The 18,329-nt window shown below is 32.4% G+C and overlaps 1 protein-coding gene and 1 long non-coding RNA gene across 2 annotated transcripts in view; one reads left to right on the top strand and one right to left on the bottom strand.

Annotated features, from left to right (window-relative positions):
- The window catches only part of LOC102677882 (neurobeachin), a 240,681-nt gene that overhangs the window by 96,175 nt on the left and 126,177 nt on the right, over positions 1-18,329 (top strand). The window lies entirely within an intron of this gene.
- The window catches only part of LOC116185230, a 16,102-nt gene continuing 255 nt past the window's right edge, over positions 2,483-18,329 (bottom strand). The window contains exons 2-4 of the long non-coding RNA XR_004150033.1: positions 15,069-15,072; positions 3,324-3,342; positions 2,483-3,286 (exon numbers count right to left, since the gene is read on the bottom strand). This is a non-coding gene — a long non-coding RNA (uncharacterized LOC116185230). The remainder of the gene's footprint in view (positions 3,287-3,323; positions 3,343-15,068; positions 15,073-18,329) is intronic.

Below are 18,329 nucleotides of genomic sequence, written 5' to 3'. Positions count from 1 at the left end.
CTTATCCTTTTTTTTTTTTTTTTTGAAAAAACCGAATATTGGACGTAAAATTCGTAACAAATGTATCAATCCTCGAAGGAACGATATGTTCCATAAACATCAACCGGTATCACATTTCAGATACGAATAAAATTGCACGAAGATAATACAGAGGATTGTCATTCTCGTCATTCCATATAAGTCGATCTCAATTAATTACCATGTCTGGCAACATTGATACAGCTAGTGGTTAACCGTATTTCCGGAGGAACTACTTCAGATACAGCGAGTTACCGGTGTCGTATCGATGAAATGTAAATTTGGATAACTGCTTGCAAACGTCATTCACGCTGGTGCAACGTGCACACCGCTCGCCTATCTCATGCATATGCCTCTGGTAAACTATGCTATCGCTTTCTCCCGTTATATTCGCTTTTAAGGAATAAATGTAACACGTGTTTGCGAGCCCGGGGCACGAAACGGGGCGAGTTGTAGCGAATTTACAAGTGTGTATCGGATACACGCAAATTTTGCGTGCCACGACACGGGTTATAGCGTGCCTGGAACGACATGAATTGTTTTTAATGGGCCATTTATGAATAATATTTTATGACGGCACTACTTATAGGATCCTAAAATAAATTTTTCGTTTAAATTTATTCGTATATTTAGAATATAATCAAAAATATACGATACTTATAGTATATTTATCAATTATTTTCAATAATATCGTGTTAAATGTAATCGATCATCATTTCTCTACTACTTTCTATTATAAAAAGTATAACTTATTTAAATATCAATCATGGAAAACACAATTTACAATTTATATTATTAACAATAAAATTATTAAGTATTATATTATTAACACCGTATCAATGCAGGCACAGATTAAATTCATATATTTTGATAAATATCGCACGATAATTCTCCCAATTCAAACATTTGCATACTAGTTTAAAACAAGAAACATATCACTATAAACGACCTTATTCACCTCGTCGCCCCATTATTATTACAAAATTATTCCAAATTTATATCCAACTCGAAAACTTCGACGCTAGCGGCGCAACCGTGTTTTCGATCCACGATTGTTACAGGAAAATACGTCCATAACTCAGGCTGAAATTTATGAAAGCCGGCATCACGGTAATCCCACGGATATCCGAGTTATAAAGCTTAAATCATGACCGATTGTTCGCGAGTGTTATTCATGGACTTGGCGAGCCATTCGAGAACTTGTTAAATCTGTCCGGGTGCAACGATCTACGTCAAATTTGTTCGGACAAAACGGCGGGTAACGTTGCACAAACTCTCGACATTCGATTGTCAGGGAATGGATTTAATAGTTTATCGTCGAATCGGTGTATAAATTCGTTCGCTCGATCGTTTCTAGAAAACAAAACGGGAGAAAAAGAATGATTTTTATCACTTTTCGAGTTCGCGTCAGTAATAGAGAACTTTGTGCTTTGCTTTCCGCGCGACTGCGCTCTCCCATTGTCGTGATTTGCCCGACTTAACTGGCTATTCGCTTGATAAATGGTGTCGAATCTTGCGGATTTTATGATTTATTGAAATTTTGGGAAAATTGATTTGGTAATTGGTGGAGGATTTTATTAAAAAGCTTTTCTTCAATTTTACAAAATCCAACGAAACGTTTAAATTCCCGATCTTAATTAGGTAAAATTATAGAAATCGTTTGAATTAAAAAAAAATCGTAAAATTTAATTAAATAAAAGAAGAACGTTTATATACCAAAAAAAATATTATATTCGTTTCTTGCCTGAACATCGCTAATTGGGTATTTTCTTAATGTTTATTCAAATTATTTGCATCCTTGTATTTTACAATATTATTTTATGATTTACATATTCAAGAATGTGCACACAATTATTGAATAAATTATACGTATTTCACGTATATACAACTCCCCTCTCAACTTTCGTTTCACACAAAATTGTATCTTGCGAAATATCTACGTTGCTTTAACAAAGAGTGAAGAGGAGGAAAAATTGAGGGATGAAATGCAGAGACAGATTGTATTCACGTTCATCGAATAACCATTTATCAGAATTTCGAACTAGACTAACAAAATACATACGTGGCCTGTAACGCCATTGTACAAATCTGCAATGTTGCGGCGCTTGTTGAAATTGGACGATTTCCAAACGCTTTGAACAAACAGCGAAATAAATATGAACGGCGTACGATTTTACCCGATAAAATTTTCCGATGAATTATTACACGATCCTGTAAATAATCGATAAAAGTAATATCGGATAAATGAAATTTTCTCGAAATCTATAACCATGTTTATCTATATCCGTACGGCATATTGGTTGGGAAAAAAGAACAACAATAATGATAAAATTTTTTTTATATAAGAAAAAAACGGATAATTCATAATTTTAAATAAAACTTTCTCATTTGACGAATTTTTATAAACCTGTAAGTTTAATAATAAAAATGTTTTTTATTAAAAACTCGTTAAAAATACCTTCCAGTTTCCAAGCAATTACAAAAATTTACTCTACACATAACGAAATTTTCCTTCTCTGTCATCTGTAACCACATTTCAAAAAACATTCTGATTAAATTATATTCAAAAGTTCACTCTCTTTTTCAATTTCTATTCCATCAAAATTCATTTTACCATTAATTTTCAATTTTTACGACGACGACAAGTATCGTAACGCGTATCAAATTAAAAATTCAAGGTGCATCGACATTTCGTACGATGCTCGAACAATTCTGTACTACACGACAAACAAACGAAACAACGATCGAACGTAATTATTGGTGTAATGGAACAATATCGATCGAGCGTGTTGTGTTCGATCGAACGTGTATTCCGAGGTGAATTCTCGCGGAGGAAAGAAAATGAACGTGTAACGTCGTGAGTTATACACGGTGGCGCACGCGTATGAATGCAAATGATCTGATCCGAAATGAAACGTCGAAGGTGAAATCTATTAGCGTGGAAATGATGTAGCGCGATTAAATAACAAAGGTCTGGGACCTTAGCTTTCGCGAGGCGCATTAATTCCAATCCGTAAATTATGTTCTGTCGAATGCAACGCGTATTTCATTTACTCCGATGAGAAATTAATAGCACGAGAGTTCGGACACACGTTCGATTCGTTTGACTCGACGATGCATTGTCATTGCACGGTGGCACGCGACTACGATTTAGTTTATCAGTTTTGCCGAGCGCAACACAATATTAATCTCTATATTTTGTTTTTTTTTTTTTTAATATGACGTGTTAAATTAATTTATAAATATTTTTATATTTAGAGAAGCTAATCTTTACGTGTCCAGCGAGTAGAATTTTAATTTTGAACAAGATAAATAAAATTTGTCCTAAAGAATTATCTAATAATATATCACTAAAGAAATGATTATTTTAACGAATAAAATATATTGATTTTCTATAATAATTCTTGATCGTTGTAAAAAAAATTTTTTTTATCACTATTCGAATGCACGACCGATTCAATATATCTGGATACGAGAGAAACAATTCACCATCAATTTAAAAAACTCGATGTACCCTGGATAATCTTGTGGACTTCACATAATAGGTACAAACGACCTTGTACACGATACATCATTCTAAACCCGAAGGATTTAATACAGACGAGCTGCAGTGCCAACGAAGTCAATTTAGATCATTCCAAGGGATTCAATGTGGATGACCTGAATCCTGCATACATCATCTCAAGATCCAAGGATCCGGTCGATTCCTTCAAATATTTCGAGATGTTGGTTGAGTATCCTACCTACTTGCCCACCCACATTATTTGTGTTCCTTCGGTGTAATGTCTACATACTGTTTGATTTAGGGTTAATTGTACTTGTGTTCGCTCGTGTCACGTATTATCCGTTCCAATCCCTTTGAATCAAAGCTGTTCTATTCTCCTGCAGTCCATCTTTGATCTTAAGTTGTCGCCACCTTTGATCTCGATTAATCATTTTCACGCAAAGATCTATTTAATCGCCTTCTTGAACCAAATTTACTTATACGTCATACTCGACTTATAAAATCACTTATGTTAGACTTTTTATTTATTTAATTTAGTAACTCGTTTGTTATATACTTATTAATGAATTGTATTTTTCCTAATCCATAAATTCTAAATATATTCTCTGAAAGTGTATCACGGATCTACGTTCCACGTTTAATTTCTATTCCTCGAATTTCTTGGCCCCGGAAACCGCGCTATATTCCAAGACCGCAAGTATTACAATAATCTCAAATAATCCATGACCTAACATCCAAGATAACGAACGTTTAGGTTCTACGGAACTTCGCTCGACTTCGTTACAAAATCATTAATCACACGCTTTACCAGATGTTCGAGGCACACTCAACCCAACATCTTTCATGCACGCCGAGCGTAAAATATTTCACGCGACCTAGTATTAATGCCACGCATCGTCAACGTTATTCGTGCGTATAATACGGAATATAAACAAGCATGTACATGGCGCATTACAATGTTGTGCTGCATAAGTGAGGCTGAAAGCGCAACCTCGGCTGCGAAATATCGGGTCAAGTTTAATGACTCAACTTTACTATGCTCGTCTCAGAAACATGATGAAACATGGATGGTCTTGGTCAACAAGATTTGCCGCCTCTCACCGGAAGCAAAGGAACAGCGCTCATTATGAGTCTCTATGCTTTCTAAAGATCTTGGCGTAACGTTTAAATTTATTCGATGAACGTGTTTTTGCGAACGAGTTTTTGTATACCAACAGACTGTTGATATGTTTATATGTTATAAGTAACTTAAAAATTCGAAAATAAACACGGGAAGCGTTGAAATATTAAGATTGATAAATACTTAAGATTACTCTTCTCTTTCATTATTTTATTATTTTATGAAAAATATATAAAGTTGCACGAACGTATGCAGTTTATCTTGTCGAATATCGTTTAAAATATATTGCAATTGCATATAGATACATTTATCATAAAGGAAAGATTTAAACGAGAGGAAAGATTCAAACGAGGAAAAAGATTGATAGAATAAATAAAAGAAATAAATATCTTACCTTTTATTAGCAAAACTGGATTAGCTACAAATATTAAATAAGAAAACATATTTCGAGTTAAATCGCGTAATTAAACATTCATACTCTCGATAATCAAACTATTACATCAATATCATATCATCCAATTATATTCATCAAATTGAATCATACTTCGATACAAATTTCGCGACTTCCATCCCATCAACCATTCACGAATAATTCAAACGTATAACATCATCGAAATTCAAATCAAAATATTACAATTTCTCTCGAGCATTGTAAAAAAAATCGCTATACTCTTCTAATTTAAGTACTTAATTTGCACGCATCCCGCGTTCAAATTCCAGAGTTGGCAGTTTCCGGCCCGCGCGACGAATGCACACGAATGTCTTTGGTTATTAGCCCGGCCGGAATATTAATCCCGGTTAGTGGCAAGTGGCGCGATAATGGCGACACTTGCGTTGCGGTCAACCCGAATTTATGTCGGCCGAGTTCTCGTTGTCGCGGCCTCTGTCGGAGGCGGAGTCATTGTTGGAGGCATCAGAGGATCGGCGATAACCTCCCCCCTCGGCCGCAGATGCTCTCTGCACCGCAGACAGAAACTGCGGGGACCACTGCTGCGTTGCAGTTAATTGCTCGCGGATCGAAGCGATGGGAATTACCGGCGAAATTAAAACACCGAATGGGGGAGCTCGATAACATATTTTTCGTCGTTAGCGTGGCCGATCGTTAAAATTTCGTATGGCGACCGCGGAAAACGTAATCACGGTGTGCCGATCCGCTCGAACACGCGGATCGGAATAACGTCGTTTCGTGTATAGTGTATTAACGGAATCGCGAGAAAATCGTGAAAATTTTCGCGATATTTTTCATCGATGTTTTGATGTACATTAAATTTTCGAAATTATGTTTGAAAAATTTGTTATCTCGAATATTGTCGAAATAGAGATGATCAAGAACGGTATATAGTTAAAATTTAAAATAACGTTAGGATTAATGGTTGATGAATTGGATATATTGATTTCTTTTCGTATCGCATCTTTTTTTCTTTTGGTATCGCATTCATTTTTAAAAATTGGCTTTAATTTTAAGATGTATTGCCGTGCGCAATATTTGAATAAATTGTCGATGATTTCTCCGGTTGATTGTAAATTTTTATACAATTTTATGTCATTTAATGATTATAAATTTTTCGTATTTTTCGATTCGTTTATGAATCGTATTTTAAAAGCGCGAGAAGAACTACATTTTTTAAAATGTGTGCACAAATTCAAATTTTAATTTGAATTGTAGAATAGACGGTAACAATATTTACGTGAATAATAATTAAATGTACATATCAAATGCATTCGTGATGAAGAACAGAGAGAATATATTTTTAATATTCGATGAAGAATCTCGAATCAAAATTAATACGAAAAGATATAAAATGTAAATATACGTAAAAATGTATACGTAATAAATTTCAAATATATAAATATATATATAATATAAAAACAATAAAAATTTTCAAAATTTTCTGAAAATTTTACTTAAAAATTAAAAAATTAAATTTTTAAATGTAATTTGAAAGAATTAAATTCAAATAACAGGAAAAATCATATTACAATTATTAATTTGTGAATTGTGCGAGAAATATCCAAAATATTTTTGGATATTTTTGGATATATATATACGTATTGATATTTACACATAGTTCAAGAGAGAAAAGAATATTACGTGAAATGTTATAAAATTGATAATGGCTTGTAAAATAAATTAATACTCAAACTTCAAAGACGATGTATACATGTATATTGTATAAATCTCATCGAGAGTTTTTGAAAAAAATCCCGTTAACAAGTTTGGTAATATTGAAATCTGAATTTCTGCTTCGATGCTACTTTTTTTTAGCAAACAGAACACTACAGCTAGAAATGGAAGATTTATTAGCGAATAGAAATAAAACATTTTTATTTAACAATTTATTTTTTCAATTCGAAACTCATTTTCTTTTTTTTTTTTTTACGTTTATGTAATATTTATATGTAGATATATTCAATGCGCGCAAACTAAAAAGAGCAAATTATTATGCTTTTCTTCGCAACATTGAAAGTTTATTATTAATATATGGAAATGTACTTTCCACCGTTGAATAATTTTTTATTCATCCCAAACATATTTACACCACGAAAGCATTTTCTCTTCCATATTATTTTCTCATTTCGTTTCAATGAAAAATTCTTTTCTCTCTTTCTACATGTACACGATTTATTTGCCAACAGTCGAATATTTTTTATTAGCATTTGATTAAAATTAAGTCGACTAAGTTTATAAACGAGTTGATAACTTTCGTAAAATTTTTATAAACTTACCGACGCTGCATTTATTATCGTAGATATCGCCATTGTTCACGAGCTCTGTTGAAAACTTGCTGTAAATCACGTTGCACGAGAGCAGAGAGAAAGAGAGAGAGTACAGAACGTCTTCTCCACAGAATTTTGCGCAGATAAATACAATCCATCGTCTTTGAGATTGATCTATGAAAACAGAAAGAGCAATTTTTAAAAAAATATAAAAAGAAAGAATGATTGAATTATGAATATTTGTGAATGTTTACATGAATGTAAAGAAAAAAGATAAAATATGCTATACTTGAGAATTCATATATAATTTACATTATTTGATTATAAGAAACAATTTTTTATTTGAAATTAAAAATATAGATTTTTAAAATTTCAAATATAAAAATAATGTTGAAGTATATTAGAATTTAAAAATTTGAATTGATTTGAATTGAAATTCAAATATTGATTCATGTGTAATAAAAATATAAAAGTTTTAGTTAGCAATTTGATAATATAAAAATAAAGTTAAAAAATTATAAAATATTAAAAATATAAAGTAAAAATTTAATTTTTTTAAGAATTCTATTTAGTATCATATTCAAATTTATTAGATTAAAATTAAATTAGTAAGTTAATATTATAAAATACTTACATTTTACAGTACTTTTGTCCATAACCATATAACCTCACTATATGCCGAAAAATATCACGCATGCTAGTTATATACTTGCGCTATCGGTCACTTTCAAATTGTTTATAAAGTATGTATATGTATAAACCATAAGAATAACGTATTTATTTGATGTTTTGAAAAAGTGAGACACAAAAGGACACGAAATGTTTTCAAAATCATCCGGAATATATGATCCGGAATGTACTAAACATATTAGACGCGTAACATACATACTGTGTGTGAAAAGCGCATATGTTCTGCGCATAGAACAAAATGGATATCAATCGTCCGTTATAGACGGTTCGATCTATTTATACTTCGATTATATTTAGCGATCAGACTCTAATAGATCTCTAGCATATATTTTATTGTTTATTATCTTACCATCATCGCCAAATGTTTACTCGTACTTCTTTCTTCTAATCTTAACTGTCCTTTTTTTTCTTTCTTCTTATTTTTCGCAAACAAAGATATATGGATTCCGAAAGAATTTCTTTAAAAAATATATAATAATATTATATACATATATCATTCTTTTTAAAATATTAATAACAATTTGTTGATGTATTCATTTCAAATGATATAAAATTCATACCCGTCATATTACGAACATCATTCTCGTACACTCTTCTAACCTCAGTTCAGTAAGCTTGACAGAATACCATTTAAAATAAAATTTAAATCACTATTCACATAATGCAATACTCTCTTGAAGAATATAATATTAAAAGGTAAATCTTTGAAAACAAACTAATTTGATTTTGTTTTTTTTAGAACAAATATACGTGAAAAATTTTAGAAAGTTTCACGAAACAACCGAAGAAAATTAATTACGGCTATACTTTATATTTTTGCCTGCAGTGGCGCTGCTTTCCTAAACGGTACCAACAATGCAATTTCATAACGATAGTGTTATTTTCCGCGGCATTTTAAAATTACTTTTTTAATTAGCTCGGTTCTGTGGTACGAATCTTGAATATCAAAAAAAAGAATCAGTGAAAAATTCTGCGAAACAGTCGTTTCCCGAATTTCCATGTGATTACAAATCTACAGTTCAAATAAAATTCTCATATAAGAGATTTCATGGATTAATTCATTTCGAATTGGAGATTGCCAGGAGCGTTCTTATTAATGCGAGGATGCAACTCGGTAAATAAAAATCTTTGATGAATTTCAATTTTTTCTATATTAAAAAATCCATTCTCCTAAATCAAGCTCAAAAGCGAAATAATCCATTCGTTACTCATTGTTCAAAGCTATCTACGGACCTTTCTTACATCGAGTCGAAACACGAGGAGTCAAATGATCCTGAGTTCACCACAGAATCCGCTTTTCTCTTTCACTCGGCACGCTGTCGCTAACAATTTCGCAGAACCGCGCGTTGCAACGGGAGTTATCGTGAAGAGGTCTATTCAAACAGCACGTACTCCTCAAGCCCCGGTTGCTGAACGTTCCTGGAACGTAATCTAGTCAACGGTGCACGATTGTACATACGTAGAACGGTGCCATGGAAATCGTTCGTGGGACAACGCCCTGCCGCGTCGCGTCGCCTTCTGTCCCTGCAGAATAATCAACTGGGATGAAAGAACGGTCGGGAAAAAAGTGCTTCCGGTATCCTGCTGAGGAAACATTAATTTTTCGCATTATTACTGCGAGCATGCTGCATCATATCTTTGTGAGTTTTATGTATGGAGAGATAGATTCCATGAGTCGGTTTTCATTCACTGGAAATTAAGTATGTTTTTTATGTTTTTTATATTGGTAAAGATGTGAGTATTTATAGGAGCAGCAATGAGTTTTACGGTAATGAGCTTGATGGTAAGAGATATATAGATAAATTTGAAATTTGTAAGGGAAAAAATTAAATTTGACATAATGTCTATTCGAAGTCTGAGTGATTAAATATATTACTTTTAATAGAATTAAATTATTTGATTCTTTAATTATTTTGGATAATTTTTTTACTATTTTTAAAAATATACTTTTCTCAGAGAATATTAATTCATTTTCTAGATTCGAATTAATAATTGACATATCCATGCGAGATATTTAAGATCGTTATCGACAAACAAATTTAACGAAAAGATTGATTATCAGCAACGAAATTAATCGAAAAGTAGAAATATCATTCGTTGCTTTCGGTATTCAGTGATTTGCGCGATACTATGCCGTTTCAGCATACAGAAAGGTTCATTTATTCGTGACGTTTTCATCACCGATAGAACGACCATCGCAAGTTCGATATTGCTTTTCGGATTAACGGAAAAACGCGCTATCTTTCTTTCGTCCATCTGTCGGGACATTCATTGCCTTCATCCGGGGAAAATTAGCATGCAGTCAGCATAAACTGACTAATAGCTTTCGTTCGATCGAAATATCAAAGTTACACTTTGAAATAATAGATGAATTCGATGCTTCTCACATCTCGATTAAACCGCTAAAATTTTCTTCGAGAATATTTAATATGTGTTTCGAATTAAATTAAATATTTCAATATTTTAAAATAAATATTACAATATAATAAAAATATAATAATACTTGGTAAATATGAAAAGATTTTAATTATTTAAGGATTTTATTTATTAATATAATATAGATAAAGCTTTTAAATATAAATCAAATTTTTTTCAATACGAAAATGAAAATTCTTCCATTCTTCATTCAATGATCTATTGAATTTTCATTTTATCGATCCTCACCAGAATTCGTTGTCTCACCAGAGACACCCATGTAAAACAGCCAAATCATGACGAACGAGTTTCCATGATACCGTATCTGGGAAGGAACACCCAGCTTTTATTAGATACTCCCGATCTATTACAAGAAAAGTAAGACAAATCGTTCTTAATGAGCGGTGATTTGTTACGAGATATAGGAAGGAAAGAAAATGTTCAATCATGAGAAAGCTTTTTGGTATTGGTATACAATTCAGTCTTGCCAAAAAAAGGAGAAAAACGATAAAGACATTATATAAACAATGTTGCAAACGTCGTAAAATTCTGGTTCTGGAATAACGTTTCCGATTTGGATAGCCATTCGTTTCTTGAGTAAATAAAAAGAAGACTGCTGTGAGCAAGATCGTAAAGTATAGACTTCCTGCAGAAACGATTTTGTTTTTTTTTTTTTTCTTTTACTGTACGTTAATGTTATGGGAAGAGTATTTAGTAGAATCTTGTGGAAGCATTAAAAATTGTTTCATTTAAGTATTTATTTTAAAGTAAAATGTTTTTATGAAAAGCTTCGAAGGAAAAAGAACGAATATTTTTATTGTGTTTTAGTGAGAATATTTTCAAGTTATTATTGTTTTAATTTAGTCTATAGATAGATTTGTATAATTCGAAATGTTTGATAAATGTTTATAAATTTCTATATTACTATAACTGAATGAAAATGTATTTTTGAAAAGTTTCCTGTTTTTGTGTAGTTCTATAAATAGTAGAAATAAAACTCCATTAAAGGATTATGATTTGTTGCCACTGAATGTAGTAACAGAATTTAAAAGAGATCAAAACAGTGCAAATGTACGATAAAATACATTGCATTAAAATAACGAATTCTCTCTAACAAAAATTTCAGTAAAATTCATATTTTTCATTCTGATAAAAAAGTTGCGATATACTACACAATTCTATGCAATATTTTCCTTATTTTCATTTAACTTTATTTACGTTAAATTGAAAAATTTGTAATATAGATTTATATATAGAATATCTATAACATTCGAGAATAATAATAATAATCAATCGGATTTAACTGTTTCAAATTAACCAAATAACAATAAATTCTTATATAACAATTTGAATATCAATACATCATTCGCGTATAACATAAAATTATAATTACAAATTTCTAATTCAATAGCTTTCAAAATTTAATATTCCCAACATTCCAATAAATCACTGACCAACCTCGCAAAAACGTCGCACGAATTAATCGTCCACCACTTAGTCACGTATTTGCAAACTATCGGGTCCATCTCGTATCTCTCTCCCTCGTCAGCAGTTTTTTTTCCCCCCCCTGTATCATTTAGGACAGAGAGGCGAACGCTTGATTAACTCTAACCCCCCATTAAACGCGGAAAGCTCCGCGTTCTTCCGGTCCGCTGGGTTCCGGTTCCACGGGGCAGCCGGAAATTTCTGAGTTATCGAGAGCGTGACGTCATCACGCTGTTATCGCTCATCCGATTTCGACTCCGACCGTCTCCTCGTGTGGCCGTTTCGTGCCAAAGGCCGAATCCCTTTCGGCGGGATAATTTTCCGGAAGGATGGATTCGCGCGGATCGGATACACTGCGATCGTGGTGAGCATCGTCTAAGACAAAGGGAGGGAAGATCGAGGCGTAGGGAGAGACTTAAGGCTTAAGTTTGTTTCTTTGGGATCTTGGAAGGTACACAAGTCTTTGTGGAAATGAAGGAATCGATAGGTGAATTTAAATGCGCGAGGATGTATTATTGCAGGGATTTAAATTTTGTTGGAATAAAGGAGAATAATCAGAACAAATGGAAATAAAGGGGATTATTTGTGTATGAATATTTATAAGATTTAGAGAGTTGGGATGAAGCTCCATGGCTTTTGAGTGACATTGGTTAATGAGTGTAAGAGAACTGAGGTAAAGTAGTAGTTTCTAAATAATCATTTTTATAGATTTTTATAGAAAAGATATAGTTATATAGGAGGTTGAAATCGTCATTAGAAATATTAATTCTAAGATAAAAATACGAATTAATTGGCAAGAAATTAATTTTCGTTTTATCTCCATGATAAAAATGGAATAGAGTGGAAATAAATTCTCATCGAGACGATCTTTCTCTTGGAAAATGGATTGCATTCCGGCGACCCTCTATGATCACACTCCCGTTGCGTGTAATTGCGTTATTCCGGTGTAAATCATTGTCTCCATGGGGTTCGAGGAAGCGAATAGATAGAGTGAAATGGAAAAGTTTCAAGTAAGATGATATAAAAAAGAAATATCTTGTTGATTAACAAACGATCTCTTTTAAAATTAAATATCTCTTAACAAATTTAGATTTAGATAATTGAGATAAATTAAGATTAAGATTAATAATTTATTTCATCTCACGATTCTTATTTCAAAATTTTATATTTTTTTTTATCCTAATATAATTAGCACTTAACTGCAAATTAATTTTGTTCTTGGTTTCTATTCCTTTCTTAAATCTATCCATCAAATGGTATCTTTATGCCAGAGATTCTTCGTGGACTTTATCCGTACAATCAATTGAAAGTCGTGTCTCATCTCAGAAACAGAATCCAACTCGATTCCTTCCGTACTTTCCTAAACACTTGTCATTTGCAGCAATTCGACAAGACCTTCATTCACGTCCAACATTTGAAAAGTTCATTCGCCTTTACAATGCCAAGCATAGACGTTGTACATGGTCACTTCACTATTGTGAACTTTTAGCTTCGTGCTCTGAATTCTGTCTCCAGTTTCCTTTGTAAACTTAGACAAATAAACTTCTTGAAAATGTTTCTACTGAATTAATTTTTAATTTTTGTCCTTTAGTGGACAAAAGGAGAAGGAACGTTTCGAGCATGAAATACAATAATGCAAATTAATTACGACTGTTAAAAATGAAACAGAAATATTTTTAGAAATTCTATATAAATTTATTTTATATCAAAGAAGATTTTAGAAATCTAGAATAATTTTGATTCTTTTTTTGGTTAGAATAAATTCGTTTTAATTCAAATTTGATGTAATTGCGATAGACAATGATTCCGCAAATTAATTATTCAGCTAATGAATTTCATTAATTACCGATTCGTTTCTGATGATAATTACATTTTAATGCAAAAATACAATTGAAAATCATGTATGCGCATCTGGCCTTTTCAATAAAATCTATGAAGCAAACGAACAATAGTTTAGCAACGACCAATGTACACCAACATATCGTGTAAATCGTAAACAAATCTGCCAACTTTGAAAATCCGTTATGGTGTTCTCATTGTGGAACGCTAATTAATAACAAGCAATGAACAAACATTGCTTGGCATTGCAAGAAAAAAAAAAAAAAAATAAAATAAAATAATATCGTGTGAATAAAATTTGTTACAATTTTCCTCGTAAAGTTTCTTTATTCACCGTGCACGACCTGATTCGTTCAGAAATTAATAATCATCGCTATAATAAAAAAAATTTGATTACGTTCCAAAGCTTCGTGTCCAAAAAAAATTAATTTTTTATTCATTTCCAACTATTCTATCTATTCGAAATTCTGATTATCGAAAAAAAAAATAGCAATAAAAGATAATCTTTTCTATCAAATCAATATTTACAATCAATATTACAGAAAAGAAACGACGGATTTGATGTCACTTTCAAAATTTTAAAATTAGCATTCGAAAGGTGACTTTAAGATTCGACGACTCGGTTTTTACAACGAAAACAAAATGTGCTCTTCATTTACCTGTTCTTCATCGATGTCTTAGTCCAGGAGAATCGTGGTTTATTGCCAATTAGAATTCACAACGAGGAACAGTGCTCGTGAATTTGCGATCCGGAAACGGAAATTCCACCGTCATCTTTGAACAAAGAACCCAATTCAGCTTTTATCCACTGCCATATAAACCAATGAATTTCAATTAACGATCTGATTTCTCTCTTCTTTAGTCGGAAATCTGTTTCATTTTGTATCATGTCGAGGAGGGATTTTCTTTGAGAAGGGAGGAAATAAGATTTTTTTGAGGTTTGATATGTGAAAGAATTTTCTATAATGTTTTTCCTTGCTGCATTTTCATAAATCACTCACGGTGAGTGGAGACTGTAAAGGAAATTGCCACCTTGTCTATAAAGATCGAGCCGTGCGATGAAATACGGTCGGCGAGACATGGTCGAGTTCAAGTTAAAAGGATTTTCAAGAGTAAGTTTCTTGTAAGAGCCTTGGCCAAGTTGATAGCTTCTGTGCAAAAGGGTGAATTGAGAGTATTGCAGAATTTTTTTTTTTAATTATACTTTATTTTAATAGGATTTTGAATGTTGAATATGATTTATTTTGAAATTTTTGAATACATATTTTATTCAAAAACTCTACTATTTCACTGATATTTTAAATGTTCTGAATATAAAATCTAAAACTATTTGAACTAAGGAGAAAGGAAGTATCGATCATTTTAATTAACAATCGATGTATTACTATTTTTTAAGTACAAATTTTTTTTTTACTCTTTAAAACGATATTTAATTTAATTCAATTAAATAAATATAATATTATGTTTGAACCAACTTAAAAACTTACAATTTTCTATCGATTTTCTGTAAAGTAATTTTTCCATACAAAGAAAAATACGTTCGAAGACTCAACACTTTCGATTCTTTGTACCAACTAAGCTTCCTAAGATTTTTTCGTTTCCAAATCGTTTCAATAGATTCAAATGTATAACAGACCAGTTCGAAAACCGGTTGTTTTCGAATTCAATTAAATTTTCTGGAAGCTGCGCGTTTGATAACCGTCTGTACGCTTCTATCATCGCGTTCTCTCGTCTATTTCCAATGTCGGGCTTAATTAATGTTATTTCATCTTCGCCACGGTCGATGAATACGTTTCGTGGCGCGAGCCCGCCGGTTCCTTTAATTTAATGCATTGTCTCGATGGACCAGCGCTTCTGGAATAATAATTCATTACTGAACGAATCCGAGAGAGCGGCATCCTGGTTATGTGAGATGCCCTCCCCGGGATATCAAGAAGAAACTTTTCCTTCCTATTTCTCCAGAGATCGTATTTCCCTCTTGTTTGCCGCCTGTTTATTCGTCTGCAGTTCGTTCTCTCTTTCGTCAGTGCGAGAAATGAGAAATTCCGGCCGACAGGTTTGCCAAAAATTTTGTCAGGCACTTTGAAAAATTTGAGATTTGATTGATCGAGGATAAGAAATGAAATTAATGTGACGGTGGTTATTCTTCCTCCGATGGATTAAAAAATTATTTCTTCCGAATAAATTTGGTGTTTATTGATAACGATGGTTCCATTGAATTTTATAAATTTTTGTTTGCATATCGAAAGAAGGAAACGAGATGCTGAAAACTTGTTGCGATTGATAAGATCGAGAAGTAAGAAATTTTTTTAATTCATTTGTATAATTTATGACAATTCATCTTGTTTCATTATAAAATATAACCAAGTGTAATAACTTTTAGATGTTGTTCACCTCGAGCCGGACAAACATTTACATTATCGCTTTTCCTCGAAAAATATATCAACAAGCAAGTCGATTATTCGCAAAAATTCCACGAAATCTTCCAAACGAAGGTATTTATCTCTTTTTCGTCTCTCTTTAATTATAAACATTTAAAGACGACCACAAGATCCATCCTCTCGCGACAATAACTCTAGATATTTGTTCACAAAATATAAATCCTGTATTTATATTCGAAATTCACGCCCAATGCTCGTTTAAAACGTTGCATTTCAATCCGAGGCCAAAAGGAAAACGGAGAAAGAAGACAAGAGCAAGGAGAACGATGCAAAATATCCATCAACGAAATATTGAACGGCGTTCAATCTCATATTTTATCTTTTTAAACCCCCTTTAAAAATTGAGAAGAACGCTAGGTTGAGCGATCCATGGCCGATCGCCGCGAAAATTTCCATCTTTGGCCGAAATTGACCGCAGGATGCGACGAAGGACGGTCGAGGAAGAGGAGAAAATCTTGAAGTAGGGAAGGAAAGTCGCGGGGATATATATTTGGACGTTGAAGCCGCGAGGGTTTGTTACTCTGGTCGCGTTTATGGACAGCCTCCTCTTGATTATAATTTCAAATCAACCGCTTCTTGGAAACTTCCTGCAGGATTACTACGTTTTCGAGAGCTACGTTGTCCCAACCACTATCTCGCAAAATTGTGGATGAGCATTATGAGCATTTTTCCCTAGGGACCACCGACTCGCTATTTAAATAAGCTTCGTAGATGGTCGACGACGTTGCAACGTTAATACCTGGGAACTGATAGATGTAAATGACATGAAATTTTTAAAATATAAATTTGTTGGAGTATTTTTTTCGTATTTATCTGTGAAGATGGTTTCATCAGACGTATGTATTCGATGATAGGTTATCGCTTTATTTTTGTAAATTAATATCGAAATAATTGACAACAGTTGATTTTCATTGATAATTATTAAATACAATTTAAATATGTGTAAATTTATCGAGGTTAAAAATGAAAAGTTTGCTATGATACTTGCAATTAGATTGATATCAATTTAAAATTTTTACTTTTTCAATAGAATGTGGGATTATTAATTTTGAGAATTTATTTTATTGTTTTTTCTTGATGAATTAAATATTCTATCTCGTATTTCGTATAAAGCATTAATCAATGATCGTTCGAAGTGATTATCTGTCAATATAAGTTTATACATGCACGTTGATAATAATTTCTTGAAAGATAACAATAGATAATAACAAACGGTTATTATTGTAAAAAATAAAACAAAGAAACGTTTGAAACGATATTTCTTTTAAATTTGTAGGAGAAAGGAATAGTAGATTCATCTTAGTACTCCTTTCTCTGTGTTAACGTTTGTATCTCTTGACCTGTTTGATTAAACAGCGAGATAAAAAGAGATCTTAGTTCTTTACTAACTTATCCTTACCGCAGAAAATCTCTAGCATATTTATACGATTTTTCTTTCACAGTGTTTATTTCCTTTTTCGCGAGCACCATGATTTAATCTTTGATATTACCGTCTTATGTCATTTTTATTACGTAAGAAGGATACCAGCTACTCTCGTACTTGTTTCTTTGTATTTATCCAAACGTTGTAACGTTCCTTTTTATTCACTCTCGTGTCTTCTTCGAGACGAAGGGAAATACAATTCTTAACATCTCGTTACAGGCCAATTTGATAAATTTCTCAAGATGCACGAAAATATTTGAACACGTACATATTTAGAAAGTATATCGCGTTTCATTTTTCCAAGACATTTATATATTTTTACGTGTGTGATAAGAATCGAAAGAGAATTTAGAGCCTGAGAAAATGGGAAAAGGAAAATTTCTCAAGAGAAATATAACGAAACTTCTGCCACTACTTCTAAATGTTCACGAAGATAGCTCGGCTTGACCTCCGCTTTCTCAGCCTCGTCCACGTGAAAAATTGCCCGTTTCAGTTCTCGAAATTTTCCTTTTCTTACGGCAAAGTGGAAATTCTTTGCGGCAATCTTGCTCTCTTATATATATATCTTCCCTCAAGGACGATCAATCTTTCTTTACCGGTACTCGTTGAGAAGCGCATTATCCATCTCGTAGAGGATAACGCTTTTAACTTAATTGATATGTTTACTAGGGACGA

The sequence above is a fragment of the Apis dorsata genome, unplaced genomic scaffold (assembly GCF_000469605.1).
Source record: "Apis dorsata unplaced genomic scaffold, Apis dorsata 1.3 scaffold_133, whole genome shotgun sequence".
In the NCBI taxonomy this organism is placed as follows: Eukaryota; Metazoa; Arthropoda; class Insecta; order Hymenoptera; family Apidae; genus Apis; species Apis dorsata.
This window is presented reverse-complemented; position numbering and strand designations above follow the sequence as displayed.